Here is a 20,282-nt window from a genome sequence, read left to right on the forward strand (position 1 = left end):
CTTGCGCTATATTGATGACATCTTCATCATCTGGACCCATGGAAAAGAAGCCCTTGAGGAATTCCACCATGATTTCAACAATTTCCATCCCACCATCAACCTCAGCCTGGTCCAGTCCACACAAGAGATCCACTTCCTGGACACTACAGTGCTAATAAACAATGGTCACATAAACACCACCCTATACCGGAAACCTACTGACCGCTATTCCTACCTGCATGCCTCCAGCTTTCACCCTGACCACACCACACGATCCATCGTCTACAGCCAAGCTCTGCGATACAACCGCATTTGCTCCAACCCCTCAGACAGAGACAAACACCTACAAGATCTCTGTCAAGCTTTCTTACAACTACAATACCCACCTGCGGAAGTAAAGAAACAGATTGATAGGGCCAGAAGAGTTCCCAGAAGTTACCTACTACAGGACAGGCCTAACAAAGAAAATAACAGAACGCCACTAGCCGTCACCTTCAGCCCCCAACTAAAACCCCTCCAACGCATTATTAAGGATCTACAACCTATCCTAAAGGATGACCCAACACTCTCACAAATCTTGGGAGACAGGCCAGTCCTTGCCTACAGACAGCCCCGCAACCTGAAGCAAATACTCACCAACAACCACATACCACACAACAGAACCACTAACCCAGGAACTTATCCTTGCAACAAAGCCCGTTGCCAATTGTGCCCACATATCTATTCAGGGGACACCATCACAGGGCCTAATAACATCAGCCACACTATCAGAGGCTCGTTCACCTGCACATCCACCAATGTGATTTATGCCATCATGTGCCAGCAATGCCCCTCTGCCATGTACATTGGTCAAACTGGACAGTCTCTACGTAAAAGAATAAATGGACACAAATCAGATGTCAAGAATTATAACATTCATAAACCAGTCGGAGAACACTTCAATCTCTCTGGTCACGCAATCACAGACATGAAGGTCGCTATCTTAAAACAAAAAAACTTCAAATCCAGACTCCAGCGAGAAACTGCTGAATTGGAATTCATTTGCAAATTGGATACTATTAATTTAGGCTTAAATAGAGACTGGGAGTGGCTAAGTCATTATGCAAGGTAGCCTATTTCCTCTTGTTTTTTCCTTCCCCCCCCCCAGATGTTCTGGTTTAACTTGGATTTAAACTTGGAGAGTGGTCAGTTTGGACGAGCTATTACCAGCAGGAGAGTGAGTCTGTGTGTGTATGGGGGTAGGTTTTTGGAGGGGGGTGAGGGAGTGAGAGAACCTGGATTTGTGCAGGAAATGGCCTAACTTCATTATCATGCACATTGTGTAAAGAGTTGTCACTTTGGATGGGCTATCACCAGCAGGAGAGTGAATTTGTGTGTGGGGGTGGAGGGTGAGAAAACCTGGATTTGTGCTGGAAATGGCCTAACCTGACGATTACTTTAGATAAGCTATTACCAGCAGGACAGTGGGGTGGGAGGAGGTATTGTTTCAATATTCTCTGTGTATATATAAAGTCTGCTGCAGTTTCCACGGTATGTATCTGATGAAGTGAGCTGTAGCTCACGAAAGCTCATGCTCAAATAAATTGGTTAGTCTCTAAGGTGCCACAAGTACTCCTTTTCTTTTTATTATAAACAAGGGTGCGTGAGCCAAGCAGTTGCCTCCACACAGGGAAAACAGGAGGGGCAGACTTGCCTTGGTGTTTATTCCTGGGACTTTCTGTGGCTATTTATCGAAACAGCCGTGACCCTAACAGCTGCGACCCTAGTTTCCACTCCCCATCTCAAAAACAAAGAAAGTCCCAGGAGTTACTCACAGTGTCTCTCACCAACTCTCGCTATCAGATTATCTCCCAGGAAAGGACATGCTGCCCTATCAACACACACGCCTGATGATTCGGCTCTGGCTGCTTCCAGAGGTTTGCCCCATAACATATTTTGCTCCCTCTGCTAAACAGGGGTGATTAAGGCTAAAAAGACCCGAAACTTTGAGCTCCCCTGTGCCCCAAGACTCTGTCTTCTACTCTCCCCTCCCCCTGCCTGATAGATATTTGTCTTTTGCCCACTCCCAATTCCTTGATTTTGCTCCAGGTAAAGTTTCTCAGGCCCCTCCCTGCAAGGGACAGTCCCAGCCCACAGCAGGGAGCTGCATCTCTGCCCCTTACCATGACATATCCATGTGCCCAGCTCCAGAGAATCCCGTCTTAATTCAACCCTGTTCTAACATGTTCTCTCCTTGAATTTCTTATCCTAACGGATGCGGTTTGAAACTTTACCTAGGGGCAGCAGCAAAGGGAGAAAACAAGGATAATGAACCACCCGGAGTTCAGATCCTGTGGTGGGGAGGGTCATACACACCTAGACAGACGGACACACATAGCTTTAGAGGGCAGAGTGGGGAGAGTATTTTCACAGACAACAGTAAGATGTAAGTGTTTTGTGCAGTGAGGGAAGGGGAAAGCCAGCTCTGTACCACCAGGATGCAGCGACCAGTCGCAGTGTCTCATTCCCACTCCCAGAGAGGCTGAGCAGGGGAAGGTTCATACATGTCAAGTATGAGCAGTGACCACAGCAACAGACATTCCTGGATCATCAGCCGCCGGGCTGCTAGAGGTGGCTCGGCCAAGAAAACAAAACCAGATGGAGACTGGGTCAGTCTGAACCAGCTGGATCAGGAAACTAACACAACAATAGAAAATGTTTCCCCTACAAATATCACCATAATTGCAATGTAAATGCACCCAGCAGGAGGATTCACATTCCTACAGATTAGGCGAGAGCTTCTGGCTCTCCTGTCACTCTTACCTGGCAGCACCGTTTAGCTAAGATTACATCGGGCCCTTCCAGCCTCGGACAGCTCTTTCCGGCTTTCAGGAGGAGCAGGAGCACTGCAGAACTTTCTTTTTTTTTTTTGGGTGGGGGGGGGGAGAATAAGGGGCCCCTGACTGTGAAGTGGCTGGCCTTAAAACAGTGACAGAAGTGAGGTAGCCCCTAACAGCAGCAAGAAGAGCCAGCCCCCTTCAGCCCCCCCAGAATTCAAGCACTGAGCAGCAGCCTGTCCAACAGTTGCCTCTAAAACTCTGACTTTCCATGTGATTAGAAAACAGCTCAATTTATTTTTGGTAGTCAGAAGTCCTCCAGAACCCCCTTACGTCTCAGATGTAATCACTCCAGAAAGGTCCTGTCTGCTGCCAACCCATCCTCTGGAAGAGCCACAGAGAGCAGCCCCGTTGAGCATTCCGGTTGGTTGAAGGGTGTGGGATATTTTCCCCCATAAGATGAGCATGTTGCATCCACAACACTGCCAGACAACACAGTGCTGCTCCTGGTCTCCAGAGTGCTCTAGCCCTGGTCTCTGCAGCAACCAGATACAAATCCCTACCTGAGCAGCAGATGCCTGGTAGACCCTCCATCACTTGGCGTGTTTAGAATTAGACTGAGCAGAGCAGTGTGATATTTGCTGCTAGGGAGAGGGACTGAATGGGTCCCAAGAGCTCTCAAAAGAAAGGCCTGCCTGTTTCTTAGGTGTACTGCAGCTTAACCAGGCTTATAGTTTCTCCCACTCATGTTTCTGATAAGTGAGTTTGTAAAGCTCTGTCAAAGGCTACATACATCACCAGCTATGCTTCTCTCAGCCATTGCTGATGGAATTCTACTCACAGGCTCATTGCAACAGACGTTTGAATGAGGGGGCATCAGATTGTAAGTATGTCATGGATGCACACTTTGCAAGGAAGGAGTGCAGGCACCAGGGATTTCCCTACACCCCTCCTGAATTTCTCCACCCCCCCCCACCCCCGTCTTGTGAACTAGTTACATGCAGTGTTGCCAATTTAGTGATTGTTTGGTCTGCAACAACAGTAGTAGATCTTTGTCCAGCAATAGAAGCTACGCTTGGATCAAGCAGAGAGCCATCTGTTGAAAAAGTACTGGAAGAAGCAAATACTTCAGTCCAGAAGTTGACTAATGAAGGTGTTTATATTGAATCCTTAAATGAAGAGGACAAGAAGTGTTTGTTAAGACACCTGAAAAAGTACATAGACTTGAGTCTTAAAAATCTACTACAGCGACTTCTAGATTCTACTCAACCCCTACGTAGCTTTTACAGATCCCTGCCCTATAAAACACCGACAGCTGAGTGGAGCGAGGCACTGTCAGCCATGGGGCTGCCGTGCGCTCAGGACAGAACAGAGACTTTGAACACAGAGTGGAATTTCATACGACGAATGAATGAAGATTTGATTTCAACTTCTTTTTTATCATCACCAATGGCTCGACCCGATCTCTGTGCTGTTCCCTGGATGAAGGAATTAATCTCTTGCTACTCCCAGTCACACAGCTACCGTCAAGTGTTCTTTTTCATCATTGAATAGAATTTCGTGTTCTGAAAGAAGTCGCCTTCTGCCTGATCATGTGAATGAACTAATGAGCAGATCAACTGAAGGAATGGAAGCACCGGACACACGAGAAGCCACCAAAGATGAATGCATTCCATTCAAGAAGTTCATTGACAGAGTTGTGCAAAATTATAACAAGAAACCAAGAAGGATGTAGATGTAGTGCTTCACAGAAGTGTGACCAAGTTCCTCTTCTGCCTTGGTGGGTCCTGTGCTTTTTGGCAGATTTGCTTGCCTCAGAGGTTCACGGCAGCCCTCAGTTTAGCCACTTCTGCTAGAGGCTCAAACCTGCCATTCATTCAGCTAACCTCATCACTGGCCAGCATGGGGGAAACAGAACAATCCCCGCAATCTGTGTCCCACCTAGTGGGTCGGGGACAGACCAGATCCCTTTCCAAATTAGACCCTCCCTTCTGGTGTTTTTCCACAGACGAGGTCAACTCCTCCTGTGTCCGATCAGGAGTTGGGAGGATGGGGGGAAGCAGGGCCCACCCTCTACACTGGGTTCCAGCCCAGGGCCCTGTGGATAGCAGCTGTCTACAAATGGCCCCTGCTGCGTGATAGCTACAACTCCCTGGGCTACTTCCCCATGGCCTTCCCCCAGCACCTTCTTTATCCTCACTACAGGATCTTCCTCCTGAAGCCTGATCACACTTGTACTCTTCAGTCCTCCAGCAGTACACCTTCTCACTCCTTGCACCCCCTCCACTAACTGATGGGAGGTCCTTTTTAAACCAGGTGTCCTGATTAGCCTGCCTGCCATCACTGATTCTAGTAAGTTCTTAATTGGCTCCAGGTGTCTTAATTAGCTTGCCTGTCTTAATTGGTTCTAGCAGGTTCCTGATTGCTCTAGGGCAGCCCCTGCTCTGGTCACTCAGGGAACAGAAAACTATTCATCCAGTGGCCAGTATATTTGCCTTCTACCAGACTCCTGTACCCCACTGATCTGGGTCTGTCACAGAAAGCTTGAGCAACCAACTTTAATTTGTGTGATGATTTTAAAACATGAGTTAAATCTAATAAAATAGTCATGAAACATTTTTCAGTTTTTACTATGGTGCCGTACAGCCACCTTCACCCTCACAGTCTCACCCCTCATTGGTCCTGACACCCCCCCTGTAAATTCGAACACCCCCCCCCATTTCAATTCCTGGGGAAAACACTGCTTGGCAAGCACCTTACAGTCAGTGAAACCCAGAGGATGATCCTCGAATAAGGTTAGTAGCAAGAACACGCTCCATCATTCTCCCCAAAACATCCTCTACCTGAGGGTTATTTGTTTAATTGTTGTTAGCTCTTTGGTAGCCAACTATTTTTTCTGGCAGTTTTGTTACTAAAATCCTTCAGGAAGCAGAAAAACTGACTGGCAGGCACCCCCAACCCCGCCATCATATCTAAACTGCTCTGACTTGAAGTGCAGCAGAAGGGCAATAAACCCCTTTGATTGTTCTCACGTCCACCCAGCACTCCTTGCTCTGGTCATTGTTTTCCACTCAGCACTGCCCTGCTGCAACCCACCCCGACCGCTTCCAGTAGCTTTCAACCAGTTCTCAACACTGATTGTCAGGACTCACCTGGGGAAATCCCAGCCTCTCCCATCAGCTATCAGATTTCCTCATCTCTTGGGCTCAAGAACAGCTGTAGTTACCCAGTCTTGTCACTAGATAATTCCCTCCCCCACTAGTCCTTTTAAAATTCTCCACACCCACCAAGAGTCTCTAAAAGGTTTTAGGACCAGATTTGCATCTCCATGGACCTTTGGCCCCCATCTTGGTAAAAGAGGAGAGGCAATCCCAGCCCCAGCAAAGGTCACACAGACCCTCTTGTCCCCTGCAGCAGTTAGGGTCTAATCACATGCAGCCTGTTGCAAGATTGCAACAGGCTGCAAGGCCCCTGACACCACACCTGGTGTCAGGTTTCACTACAAGCTCATAGGGACCCCCTATGGTTTTCTGTTGAATCCAGCCCAAACTGGCTGTTTCCTGTGGTTTCACATGAAACTCAGAGGCTTTGATCGAGTTTCACTTGAGTATTTGGATCAATCTGAACCCCAAACTTGAAGCCAGACTCCAGGGGCTGCAAGACAGTTCCCAGCAGCACCCGGAGAAGGGAAAAGGCCAAGTACAACTCAGTGCTAGGTTCAAATCTACTTCTGTAAAATTGACTGGAAAGGGGGAGCATTCGCTGCCTGAGCCCAGTGCTTTTTCTGTGGTAAGTAACCAGTCTGAGTAATGGCAAAGTCTGGCACAAAGCACATGCATCAGGGCAGCGAGAGGGTTTTTTTTCCAAGGTATAGATAAGGAGCAAGGGACCTTGCAGTTAGTGGGTGCCCAGGAGCTAGGATGGGGAACTTACCATCCACAAACAGTAAAGACCCCCACAAGAAACAAAATCCCCAGAGTTCACATACCCCCAGAGCTACCTTTGTGACAGGGATTCAGCAGTGAGATTGCCCCAGCAGAACCCCACTCCTCAGGGAGTCAAGTATAGCTGTCAAGTCCTGGAGCACCTGCCATGGCCCCTGATGTGATATTTGTAGGCAGCTACCCACCATGGACTTGTGCCAACGCTGCCCCCGAGTTTGTGCTGTGATGGCTTCTTGGTATTTTCACAGCATCACGAGATAAGGATGCAGCAGCATCCAGAATGCAGAATGTTCTGCCCTGCCCTTTGCCTGGCAGCTGCCTCCCCTACTGAACTGTTGCCTCATATGGGCTCCTAAGAGCTTCTGAACGAAGGAGATTTCATCTGTCAGTTGCAGTAGGAAGACAACTTTGAGGAGTTATTTTATGGGAAGTACTGTAACTGCAGCAGCCCAGCAATGGCAGGAAGTGATCCTGATTCCTAGGGAGGGAGACACATCGCTAACCCCATCTAGATCTTTCCTGTGTCTCTTGCTCCCAAATAAGGAGAAGCTGCTTTCAGAGCGGGAATTTTTGCTGCACCCTGTTTGGTCACTGCTCAGTTACATCAGTGCAAAGGCTTTCTCAGCACAAGGCACTATAGGCTGTGCAATGAGAGGGCCAGCCTTGGCCTGGGAGCACCAGGGCGCCCTGCAGGTTGCTGGAATGGTGAAGGGTTTTATCACAGCCATTTGTGCTTATAAAACAAGTAGCAATCAGTTAATAGAGCAGGGAAGTCTGGCTGAGCTCAAGCCTGGAAACTAGTAAATGCTGAGCTCTTATCCTTGCTCTGACAGAGACTGGCCGGACAGTTGTGAACAAGGCACATCCCTTGCCGTGCCTCAGTTTCCCACTCTGTAAAATGGGGGATAGCACCGACCTTAGTCAATGTTTGCACCGTGCTATGAGAAGTAAAAGTGCTAAGGAACATATTTAAGCAACTCCGTTTAAAATTGTGATGGGCCAAAGCACATGCTGTAACAAAGATTTTCTCTGTTAACAGCAAATAGATGATTTTACATTGCCAGTGGTTATTTGTCTGTTAGCTAGCTAATCATCCTTTGTACAGAACTTATTCCCGTATATTACGCCAATAAAAACAAAAGTGCAAATGGCTTGTGCTGAGGATGTCAGAGACAGAGAGAAGATACTGAGCATAGACTGATTTACACCAAACTGCAGCCTTTTGGAAAGCCAGCCGGGATCTTCAGCACAGAAGATGAATTCCTGGTACTCAAAACGTATGCCTGAAAAGTGGGAACATCACTTCATGGCCGGCAAAACTAATATATACATTAGATTCTCCTCTGCAAAAATTTGTGTTAAAAGGCAACAGAAACGTTCCAAAATACTGGATCGCTGATGTTACAAATTGTAACACAAACAAAAATTCAGTCTGTGTGAAGAGAATCCACATTACAATACAGAAGCTGTGGAATGACCAAATGTAAGACTCTGACCCGACAGCAGCGAGGTTGGGGGGGACAAGCCATCCAGCCTAAATTTATTTGGCAAAGCTCTCAGCCTTGAGCAGCCAGTTCTGACCCCACCCTTCCCTCTCCTGAAGTAAGGTTGTGGGGGCTGCCCCACATGCCCTGCACAGAGATATGGCTCCTTCCAGCACTGCTGTGCCAGCTTGTGATTTCAAGGCAGGGCTGCGGGTTTTGGTTTCCACTCAGAGGTTTCTGTGAAACAGCGAAACTCATTTTCACTTTTCATTTTTTTTGCTCATGAGACTGATGGCGGCACCAGAGAGTGAGAAATCCCAGCACAGTGAAGGACAATCCAGACCCTAATTAATGCCGTAGTTTGCGAAATGCAGACGTTTATGTGTTGTTTAATCATTCCCACATACATGAGCTATGTGGACAGAAATAACACGTAGCCCTCTCCATAAAGGCCTATTAAACCAACTCTCCCATAGAGGGCGCCAGCGGGCAGTGAAAGATGATTCCTTGCTACATGGGGATGGGGGAATTTGAGGAAGGGTGTAGGAACCCTGGGCCAACCCTGGGGAGTGTAAATAAGGAGCAGACATGACAGAAGGCTGCTGTCAGTCTCCTATCAGACCTGTTCTGAATCTCTTTCCTTCTGGTTTTGTTCAAAATTAAAATAGAGAAGGTACAAAGTGGGTGTTTTGGTTTGCGGAATTCCTGGCACTCAATCCATTTCACCCAGGGTGACATCCTGGCCCCAGTGAAGTGACTGGCCAAACTTCCATGGATTCCAATAGGGCCAAGCTTTCACCTTAGTTTCATTGCAGAGAGGCAGTGAAGACAAATGTCACCCAGTTCAAAGGTGGCAAAACATTTCAAGGCAGATTAACACGGACACCAGCTTTGGGGAGGGGACCTGGCTATGCCTGGCAGGGGAACCAGCCAGTCCTGGAGGATGGCACTGCAATGTTCAGTAGCCATACCGTTAGCAGAGGTGCGAATGGGGTGCAAAGGGAATTTCTCCCAGGCTTCCTTGGCCATGTAGAATACCCCAAGGAAACGAAGGGAGATCTTCCTTGGAGCTCTGTGTTGGGACACGGCTCCCCACCTAGGACCTTTCGCTCCCTCTGAGTGCCACACCCAACCTCGGCTCCTCCAAACTCCTGGTCCCTCTGAGCGCTGTGATGGGATGTGGCCACCACGCGCCCTACTTCCTCGGAGCGCTGCCTGCCATGGCTCTGGGTTCCTGTGAGCACCGTCTCCCTGTGAGCACCTTGCACAGGCCTGGCTCCTGCTGCCCCTGAGCACCACGCTGGGATTCAGCTCCTGCCCCTGCTCTTCTGCTTGCTAGTTTGGCATCCCAACCAGAGGAAACCACATTATTGTTGCTCCTGGCCTGCCTCCTAGGCCCTGCCCCTTCACCACCCTGGCTGTACAGAGAGGAGCGGCACCACACACATGCTGTCTGATGGCGCCGCACCCAGCTGACAGGGCAGAGCTGAGCAGGCCTTGCAGCAGGCAAGAAGGGTTCAAGACCCAGCTGTGAGGAGTTGAGGGTTGAGTCACCGAGAGCCACTGGTACAACGGCAGGTTGAAGTCACACCCCAGAGGAAACAGGAGATGCCACCGGTACACATTAGATGTTAACCGGCAGGAGGGGGTTAGTGCTTTGGGCTGCAGGTCGCAGCCAAGAGCTCATCTGTGCTAGGAAAGGGATGCTTGAAACTGGCCAGTAAAGCTCTGATAATCAGACATTCAGCGTCTGACCTTGTTGGCAGTGGTGCTCTAAGCCCAGAACTCCCCAGGGAGGTGGCTGCCTAGCTGTGATGCCGCTGGGCTCATGTCTGTGCAGCCTCCATGGCCCATCCACTGTTCAGCTGGGAGAGGGCCTTGTTACTGTCAAGAGAGCTTTCTAACCACGTGTGCTTGTATTCTCAAAAAGGAATCAGCCAGTGCAGCCCAGGTCCATGCCAGGAGGGAAGAGTTAGCACCAGCCACGCAGAAAGACCATTTTGCCTTCCATCCATTCAAGAGCTAATGACATTTCTGTGAGAAAAGCTGTGATTAGTTCTGGGTGTAAAACATTATTAATAGCTCCGAAAGGCCACGCGTCCTGGTGCCTCCCCCTCCGTTCATGCAAGGAGCCTCCGGCGTGTGCCAAAGATAAACTGGGTGATGGCTCCAGGCTGGGCGACAGGCCTCTCCCCTTTACTTCTCCCACCTTTACAGCAAGAACTGGCCATGAGACCAAAAGAGTGGGTGTCCAGGAGGCCTCAGAGAGGTTTGTACTGGTGTGAACTGGATAGCAATATTTCGGGGGAATGTCTGTGAAAATGGAACAAGTCACAGAGTGTCACGACCTAGTCAGTCCCGCTGGAGATTCTGTATTGTTTAAGTTTCATCCGTAAGGCTCCCAACAAAGTCCCTTGCCCACGATGAAAAGAGAATCCATTTGAGAGACATCAGTGCAGTCAAGGAGCTATTCCCTAGGCCAAGAGACCACCTTTAGGAATGTGTTCCTGATTTCCAGCCCAAACGTTCCTCTGCTCACTTCCATTCCATTCCATGGCCAGAGTTATAATTACAATACGTTGTCCGGCAGGGATATTCAACCTCATGCGTTGGGGCTTACGACACCAGTCGCTAACTCCTGGAGATTAGGAGGAGACCTAACGAAGGGACAGACTACTCCATGTCTGCTACACTGGGGCATCTGACCTTTTCCTCTGAAGCATCTGCGACCAGCCACTATCGGAGGCAGAGGGCTGGACTTGGTGGACCTCAGAAGCAATCCAGCCTCATCAGTTTGATATTTCTCTGGAGAAGAGAAGCCACTCTAGGGAGTTTTGAATGTCTAAGCTCATCCGCCTGTGATAATACAGGGGGGCCTTGCATGTCTGGTCCTGGTGCTTCTTTTTTTCTTGATGCTGCTCAACCTTCATGGTAAGCAAGTGAAATCAGAGTTCTCAGGATGACTGACCATGCAGGAGGCCTTACGAGAGGGTCCATCTTGTACAGCCAGTAACGCCTAGGAAGAAAATAATGGCTATGGGAATGGGAAGGAGTATGTTGTAGGTCGGCACAGCAAAGGGCAGTGGTTCTCAATCAGGGGCCCCCTGGGGGGCTGCGAGCAGGTTTCAGGAGGGCCACCAAGCAGGCCAACATTAGACTCACTGGGACCCAGGGTAGAAAGCCGAATGCCAGGGTCCTGAGCCCCACCACATGGGGCTGAAGCTGAAGCCTGAGCAATGTAGCTTTGCGGGGGCCCCTGGGGTGTGGGGGCTTCTGTGGCATGAGGCCCCCAGCAATTGCCCTGATTGCGACCCCCTAACGCCAGCCCCGGCTTTTATATGCAGAAAACCAGTTCTCGTGGCACAGGTGGGCCCCGGAGTTTTTATAGCATGGGGTTTGGGGGGGGACTCAGAAAGAAAAAGATTGAGAACCCCTGGCATAGGGTTTCACGTTCTACAGACTCCATGTGGGCAGAAGATCACAGAGGGTGAATTAGGCCCTGCACTGTGCACTTAACATGGCTATGATGGGGCATTTCCTGATGGATTGTCTGTGAGGCCGTACAACGAGAGAAGCTTGTTAAACAGGTCCCCTTCAAAAGATACAGCAGTTGTCATAGGAGTTTGCAACTGGCTGGCAAAGTGCCTCGTTTCTGAGGTCAAAGAAATTCATTTAAATCTCATCCAAACACGTCGGGAAGTTTTGAGTGAGAAGGAAAGAAAATGTTTAGGTGGCACTAGTGGTTTCCTCAATATCTCAGTCCAGGTTCGGTTAATAACAAGAGCGTATGTGAGTGAATTGCCAGAAACCGCAATAATGAACCATGGTTACAAGTGTCAACAAATGAAATTCAGCAAAGAAACTGAATCTTAGCCCCTTGCATTTATGCAGTGCTGGTGTTACATGTCCGTGTTTAGCCATATCGACACTGTGGCCAAGTTACTGTGGCTGTAGGACGAGGATGTGGAGTTTCCTGGCTTTTTTGTGTCTTAGTGGTGAATTAACCAGTGAATTTCAGAATTTTGTTTAAAAACAAAAAACCAGAGTGATTATCACAGCTTGAATTAACGTGTCTATCTGTGTATCAACGTGTGTATCCATGAGTGTCTGAGCTCACCACACTAGTATCTGAGTGCACTGACCCAGGCAGTCTCTTGAGCGGCTTTTCTATGTTCCGCCAGAAAGGGTCTATTTCCTAACTGAGAATCCTGGACCTTTGCTTAGAGATCTTTATAATAATTGTCCTATAGAAGGAAAAAGTATTGTTGTTTTATAAAAACTGATTATTATTGACGGTAGCAGATCACAGAATCATAGAATATCAGGGTTGGAAGGGACCTCAGGAGGTCATCTAGTCCAACCCCCTGCTCAAAGCAGGGCCAATCCCCAACTAAATCATCCCAGCCAGGGCTTTGTCAAGCCTGACCTTAAAAATATCTAAGGAATTATTATCATTAATAATCCGTCTGTATCCATCTATTGCCTCTTGTCTTAAACTGAAATGGTATGGGCAGGGACCATCTTTTGTTATGTGTTTGTACAATGGGGATGGGACCTTCCGACATTACTGAAAGATCAATAATAAATATCAATTAACACTTCTAAAAAGCCTGATCTAAGTTCCCCACTGAATGGTAGGGGGCACTCTGGAGAACATGAGGCTATCCATGAATGGGGTGAGCGGGACTATGCTGTACTAAGTCATGGCATGTCTTCCATTTACATTCCTCACCTTCATTTTTAGAACTGGCTGAGACCATGCAAGAATCCCCAGGAGAGGTTCCGTCTGGTCTGATCCAATAAGCCATGCCTAGGAAGAAGTTAATTTCTGGATACAGAACAGGAATGAGTCATGGATTGACATTGCACATGCAGCCCTGCTGAAGAGTCCCAAGTCTACAGGTTCCACGTGGGCAGTCGGTCTTCAGAGTGCCCGAGGCCTGGCATGCGACGAGACATGAGATCCATCTGTCAGGAGGCAGTTGCTATGGATAGCAACTGCACTCACTCAAGCGAGAGAGGTGATCGCTCAGCAGCACAGCGAGTTACTGCTTTCATCTCTGGAGACGTGACGTTGGTGGGAAAGTGAGCTGAGTTACAGTAGTTTGTGGTTTTGTTTTAACACTGTACATCACAACACTGTCACATGGTGGTACAGCTCCGCCCCGTCAGCTCTCTCTGCTCAGGAGAGGCCTTGGACTGAAGCAGAGCGTGGTGCTACTGGGCGGGAGGGAGATACATCAGTGAAAGGACCTGCCTCGGCTGCATACAGCTCTCGTTAGAAGGAGGAAGGGCTGGGTTAACGCTGCTGGGATTCAAAGCTGTGGTGCTCTGAGGGTAGGTAAATACAGAAACTGGGTTAGAGCAGAGAGAGGGGATGGGGTATTTACCATTCACACCTGACCTCTGGCAAACCAGACAGCTGCTGCTGCACCTGGCCATGAGGCATCCCTAACCCACCCGCCTTCATGCTAACAGCAAGTCCCACAGACCAGTTCTCAGAATGAGCCACAGTCTGAACAATGGAAGGAGCCTGGCCGCCTGGGACCATCCAGCGCGATGAGTAACACTAGAGGCTCATCTAGTTTTGCTCGGCAGAGCTGCATCTTCAGCTGGACGGTGGCTTGTTTTCAAACAGAACAGAAAGTGTCAGACTGTAGAGAAGGGGTCACGTGAACTCCGGCCACCGGGAGCCACACAGATCAAGCACCAGTCGATGCCAGATAAAAGTTACAGCTCTGGGCTACAGGGAGCTGGCGAATGGAGATGGGACACAGATGAAACATGGACCCATCGCTGCCAGAGCAAGTCAGCCATGCTGGGGCTGGATTCCAAGGGGAGAAGCCTACAAAGACGTCAGCAGCAGCTTCCTCACTGGAGGAGGAGCAGAGTGCCAGCCACATCAGAGCGGCTACAGTGAGGGATGGAGGAGCTGGCTATGCTGCTTCATGCCAGCTAGAGACTCCTCCCTCCAGGCAATACCCAGTTAGGGAGATGCGGAGGTGTGCTGGCTCCTTTGCACTACCTGAGCAATGTAAAGGGACAGAGTCACAGCTCAGAAGCCGGCCCTGGGCTTTGAACCGGTGAGAATGAAGGGTCCTGCCAATATACAGAGGCTGCTTTAAAACACATCTTAGCAAAGAGAAATTTAGATAGTCCTCAGTTTGTTTAAGATGGGACACAAATGATCCTATTAATACACAAGGCCCCCTTGCCTTCCCCTCCTCTCTACCCACTTCCTTCCCTTCCCATCTCTATTCCCCGCCTCTGAATTTGGCCTCTATTCTCACATTATCTGAATTTTTTCTTTAGCTAATTGGATTTTTATAAACTAATTTAGTTAGTCTGAATTGTGTAACACAATTAATTGATTGTATTTATATTTTAACCATTCATATATATAACAAAATTAAATTTCACATATAGCTACAATTAGATAGCAAATAGTTAATAGATAATAAGAAGTTTATGTAGTTTATTTTATATATATATATATATATATATATATATATACACATACAGAAAAAAATTAAATTTAATTTAATTTAAAAAGATATCTGGCACAAATTCAGCCTGACTTCAGTGGTGGTATAACCACTTGTATCAGGACTAAATCTGGCCCTTTAAGTGAATTCATCAGTAACAAAACCAAAGACACAGAATTACCAGGAAAAGAAGATAGGAGCCAACAAGGCATAAAATAAAATCTAAGCAACTGGGCACAACTAAAACTTAGCTAATGAAGAAAAATAACCCAGCTCCACCTGAATATTCTCAGCCTGATAGATTCTATACATATGCCCTGCTTTTCCTGCAGCCATGCCCCATAAATGTTTCTCAGACTTTAACAAACAATTCTATTTTGGGGGAAAACAGCTAACTGGTCTCTTGTGAATCTCTGTATTTACCATATGAACAGGGAGGGATTCCAGTTCCCCAGCCTGAAAACGTTGCATGACTCCTGAAGAGCTCTATAAAGCAAGCCCTTCCCTGGCTAAAAGTAAACAACTTGCAATGCAGAATTAGTGCCAGCGGATGACTCACTCCTTCTGACGACATTTCTTTCTTTCTATTGCAGGAATCACTTATGGCCCAGACAGTAAGGCCATGGAGCACAGCAGGGAAAAGCCGCTGCCTTTCTGAAAAGATCACTCCCCGCCGTCTTCCCAGCAGCCAGATAGGAAGTTAAAATGAACCCTCACTAAGGCGACCTGTCATGGGGCACGCTGACAGCGCATAATCAGTAGAAATAGGATGATGATAATCATACAAGAAATTAAGCAAAATCCCCGAGAAGTACTGACAATTCTTGCTGGCAGGGTGCCTTGGGTAGGTTGACAGTAAACTACCCTTCTCCGCTGTAGCAGGGAAGACACTGACTGAGTCAATGACTAACTGGCAGCTGGAAAGACCCACCATGGCCAAACTGAACGCTGAAAAGATCAGCGAGAACCATTACAGGAAATCCAAAAGCAGTAACAACAGTCTGCAGCTCCCTAGTACCTCCCTCAGATGTCAAGAGAGTTGGAAAAGATTCACTAGATGGTCTAGTCCATCTTCCTGCAAGGGCGGCATTGTTCCCTCAGCACATCACCCACTTTCGTCCCAGACTATAGATACAAGGATCCTCCACCCACCCCGCAACAGGTACCATGTCATTATGCTCCTGCCGTGTCCAAATGCTGGGCCCTGGCTGTGAACACTTCCCAGCCTGATCAGAGTAAATAGAGGTCCTTTGGTGAGATGTGTCTGCTATTCAGGATTGGAGTGTGATAGTTTCTAGTAGGGATGGGAGAGAAAAAGCCAGCTCATACTACTGGATTTGTTTCTGTTCTGTTTCTTTAAAACTAATGGTTTCATTAGAAAGTTATGAGTACTTTTACAGCTCATTGTCATATGAGCACTGGAAGTTATCGCATTATCTGTTACAATACAGAACTTTTTGTTTAAAGAAACATTCAGCAACAATACAGCCCCCAAGTTTTTCTGTTTGACAGAGCAATACAACCCAGGACATGCCTGCAGGAACTAATTACCTTTTGCCCCTCCCCGCAATGACTGTCTTGAAACAATCTAGTCTGAATATGGGGGGTTTTCTGAGCATTTTGTCTTCTGAAGACGTCCTCCAGCCCTTTAACACTGGAAGGCACTTAGAGAAGAGAGCCATTGTTAATCGCTGTTTGGCTTATCTCAATTTTTTAAAATTGTAGGTTCTTAAATTTTCAGACTCCTACTTGGACTTCAGTCAGGTAGGGCTAGACCCCATTCTGAAGGGAGCATGACAAGAAATGCCAGTCCAGCTAGCCTTTTCCCTCAGTGCTCCAGGACTACTGGAGAAGAGACCTTCTGATGGCATAAATCTATATCTAGCAGCTACCTCTAATTCATCAATAATGCTCCTACAATTATACACTTGGCATAATTGTTGCTTGTAAACTTCCAGGGTTTTTTTTTCCCCTCAGGTTTGCTATGAAATGTCCTCCAAAGGTAACAGGGGGCTAAGAAATGCTGAGCACTGAGGGCTTTTGGGGGCAGTTTCTCTGGAGCTAGATTCTGCTCTCAGTTACACTGGTATAATCCCAGAGTAACTCCATTGATTTAACTGTAAAGGAGCACTTGTGGCACCTTAGAGACTAACAAATTTATTTGAGCATAAGCTTTCGTGATGCATCCGATGAAGTGAGCTGTAGCTCATGAAAGCTTATGCTCAGATAAATTTGTCAGTCTCTAAGGTGCCACAAGTCCTCCTTTTCTTTTTGCGAATACAGACTAACATGGCTGTTACTCTGAAACCTGATTTAACTGTATGTAATGCAGCTTTACACAGGTACAACTGAGAGCAACTGCAAATAAGAAGCCTTTGTCATGTGAAGCGTTTGTTGAAGTTTATACAGCTTATGGGGAATTACTGTGTAGGATCCCACAGAACTGGCCAGCCAGGCCGGAGGGCAGGTGGTGATCTCCTCACCCTCCACGGGGCCCGACTGTTCAGAGCCAGCGTGTCTTTACTCCAGTAGGACTGGGAAAGTTACACTGTTGGTCTCTGAAATCTTTCTTCTGTTTAATTACTGATTGATTTATTATCAATATAATTTGTGCTGGAAATGGCCCACCTTGATTATCATGCACAGTGTAGGGAGAGTGGTCACTTTGGATGAACTATTACCAGCAGGTGAGTGAGTTTGTGTGTGTATGGGGATGGGGGTGAGAAAACCTGGATTTGTGCTGGAAATGGCCCACCTTGATTATCATGCACATTATAGGGAGAGTGGTCACTTTGGATAAGCTATTACCAGCAGGAGAGTGAGTTTGTGTGTGGTGTTTTGTTTTGTTTTTTGGGGGGGGGGGGGGGCTGAGAAAACCTGGATTTGTGCTGGAAATGGCCCACCTTGATTTTCATACACATTGTAAGGAGAAAGAAAAGGAGTACTTGTGGCACCTTAGAGACTAACCAATTTATTTGAGCATAAGCTTTCGTGAGCTACAGCTCACTTCATCGGATGCATACTGTGGAAACTGCAGAAGACATTATATACACAGAGACAATGAAACAATACCTCCTCCCACCCCACTCTCCTGCTGGTAATAGCTTAGCTAAAGTGATCACTCTCCTTACAGTGTGTATGATAATCAAGTTGGGCCATTTCCAGCACAAATCCAGGTTTTCTCACCCTCCCCCCCCCCCAACTCACTCTCCTGCTGGTAATAGCCCATCCAAAGTGACCACTCTCTTTACAATGTGTACGATAATCAAGGTGGGCCATTTCCAGCACAAATCCAGGTTTTCTCACCCCCCCCCCCTTTTTTTTCCAAAAACCACACACACAAACTCACTTTCCTGCTGGTAATAGCTTATCCAAAGTGCCCACTCTCCTTACAATGTGTATGAAAATCAAGGTGGGCCACTTTAGATAAGCTATTACCAGCCGGAGAGTGGGGTGGGAGGAGGTATTGTTTCATGGTCTCTGTGTATATAATGTCTTCTGCAGTTTCCACAGTATGTATCCGATGAAGTGAGCTGTAGCTCACGAAAGCTTATGCTCAAATAAATTGGTTAGTCTCTAAGGTGCCACAAGTACTCCTTTTCTTTTTGCAAATACAGACTAACACGGCTGTTACTCTGAAACCTGTCATTGTAAGGAGAGTGGTCACTTTGGATAAGCTATTACCAGCAGGAGAGTGAGTTTGTGTGTGTGGTTTTTGGAAAAAAAAGGGGGGGAAGGGTGAGAAAACCTGGATTTGTGCTGGAAATGGCCCACCTTGATTATCATACACATTGTAAAGAGAGTGGTCACTTTGGATGGGCTATTACCAGCAGGAGAGTGAGTTGGGGGGGGGGGAGGGTGAGAAAACCTGGATTTGTGCTGGAAATGGCCCAACTTGATTATCATACACATTGTAAGGAGAGTGATCACTTTAGATAAGCTATTACCAGCAGGAGAGTGGGATGGAAGGAGGTATTGTTTCATGGTCTCTGTGTATATAATGTCTTCTGCAGTTTCCACAGTGTGCATCCGATGAAGTGAGCTGTAGCTCACGAAAGCTTATGCTCAAATAAATTGGTTAGTCTCTAAGGTGCCACAAGTACTCCTTTTCTTTTTGCAAATACAGACTAACACGGCTGTTACTCTGAAACCTATCAATATAACTGTGTCCAAGCAGGGGGCCGTTTGCATCCGGAACATCAGACAATAAGAGACAGACAACCCTCGGAGGATGATTTTAACTAAAATCACAATCCTACTAGGACAGAGCTGCTAAGAACAGACCATAGGATCACACTTGATGTTTTGCAGGAAGGCGAAATTCACCATCATGCACCTGGCCAGCTGTGCAACACTGCATAGGAGAGGAAAGTTTCCCTGCCCTGAACCGTGTGGCCATGATCTGACAGCCTGCAGCAGGAGCACTTAGCTCACAGGGCAACAGATGCTATTTTTGTTGGTCATAAAAGCAGCCAACTCTTTTTAAATCCAGCTACAGTAACTGGCTGGCAGAGAAATGCTGGCAGAACACCATTAAACTAACATTAGTAGCTTTTAATCAGTTATATATTAATGTCCACATCCCCGAGAGTCAGAAAAACGCTAAAGGCTAACTCAGGCATGGAGATCACTGGATTGCTAACAGAATGGGCTCACGTCTAAGCAACATGACTGATTTGTGCCTCCCTCATTTTACTGACTTCCACATTAGTGAGGGAGCTGGAGTCTGTTCACACCAAATCATGCTGAGACCTGAATGTTGCAATTCTGTGTGATTACCCTGATACAGAGAGCAGACACGTCTCCAGAGAAAGGTTGTAGGGAGAAGAGTTAGGGTGGGAAAGCGTTCACAGCGTAAGCCTTCACTGAATACCGTGCAACTCTAAATGTGATCATTAACCCATTAACTCATTAGTCTGCGAATACAGACTAACACGGCTGTTACTCTGAAACTCATTAACCCAGTGTGACAAAGTTCCTGCTCTACCTTGGTGGGTCTTGTTCTTATTGGCGGATTTGCTCGCCTTGGAGCTTCATGGCAGCCCTCAGCTTGGCCATTTTTCTGAACCCACAGTCCAGGTCGACTCCTCCTGTGTCTGACCAGGAGTTGGGAGGATTTGGGGGGAACCTGGGCCCGCCCTCTACTCCGGGTTCCAGCCAGGGCCCTGTGGAATGCAGCTGTCTAGACTGCCTCCTGGAACAGCTGTGTGACAGCTACAACTCCCTGGGCTACTTCCCCATGGCCTCCTCCCAACACCTTCCTTATCCTCACCATAGGACCTTCCTCCTGGTGTCTGATAATGCTTGTACTCCTCAGTCCTCCAACAGTCCACGTTCTCACTCTCAGCTCCTAGTGCCTCTTGCTCCCAGCTCCTCACATGCACAGCACAAACTGAAGTGAGCTCCTTTTTAAAACACAGGTGCCCTGATTAGCCTGCCTTAATTGATTCTAGCAGCTTCTTGATTGGCTGCAGGTGTTCTAATCAGCCTGTCTTAATTGTCTCCAGAAGATTCCCGATTGTTCTGCAACCTTCCCTGTTACCTTACCCAGGGAAAAGGGACCTACTTAGCATG

Source organism: Eretmochelys imbricata, chromosome 25 (assembly GCF_965152235.1).
Source record: "Eretmochelys imbricata isolate rEreImb1 chromosome 25, rEreImb1.hap1, whole genome shotgun sequence".
Taxonomy (NCBI): Eukaryota; Metazoa; Chordata; order Testudines; family Cheloniidae; genus Eretmochelys; species Eretmochelys imbricata.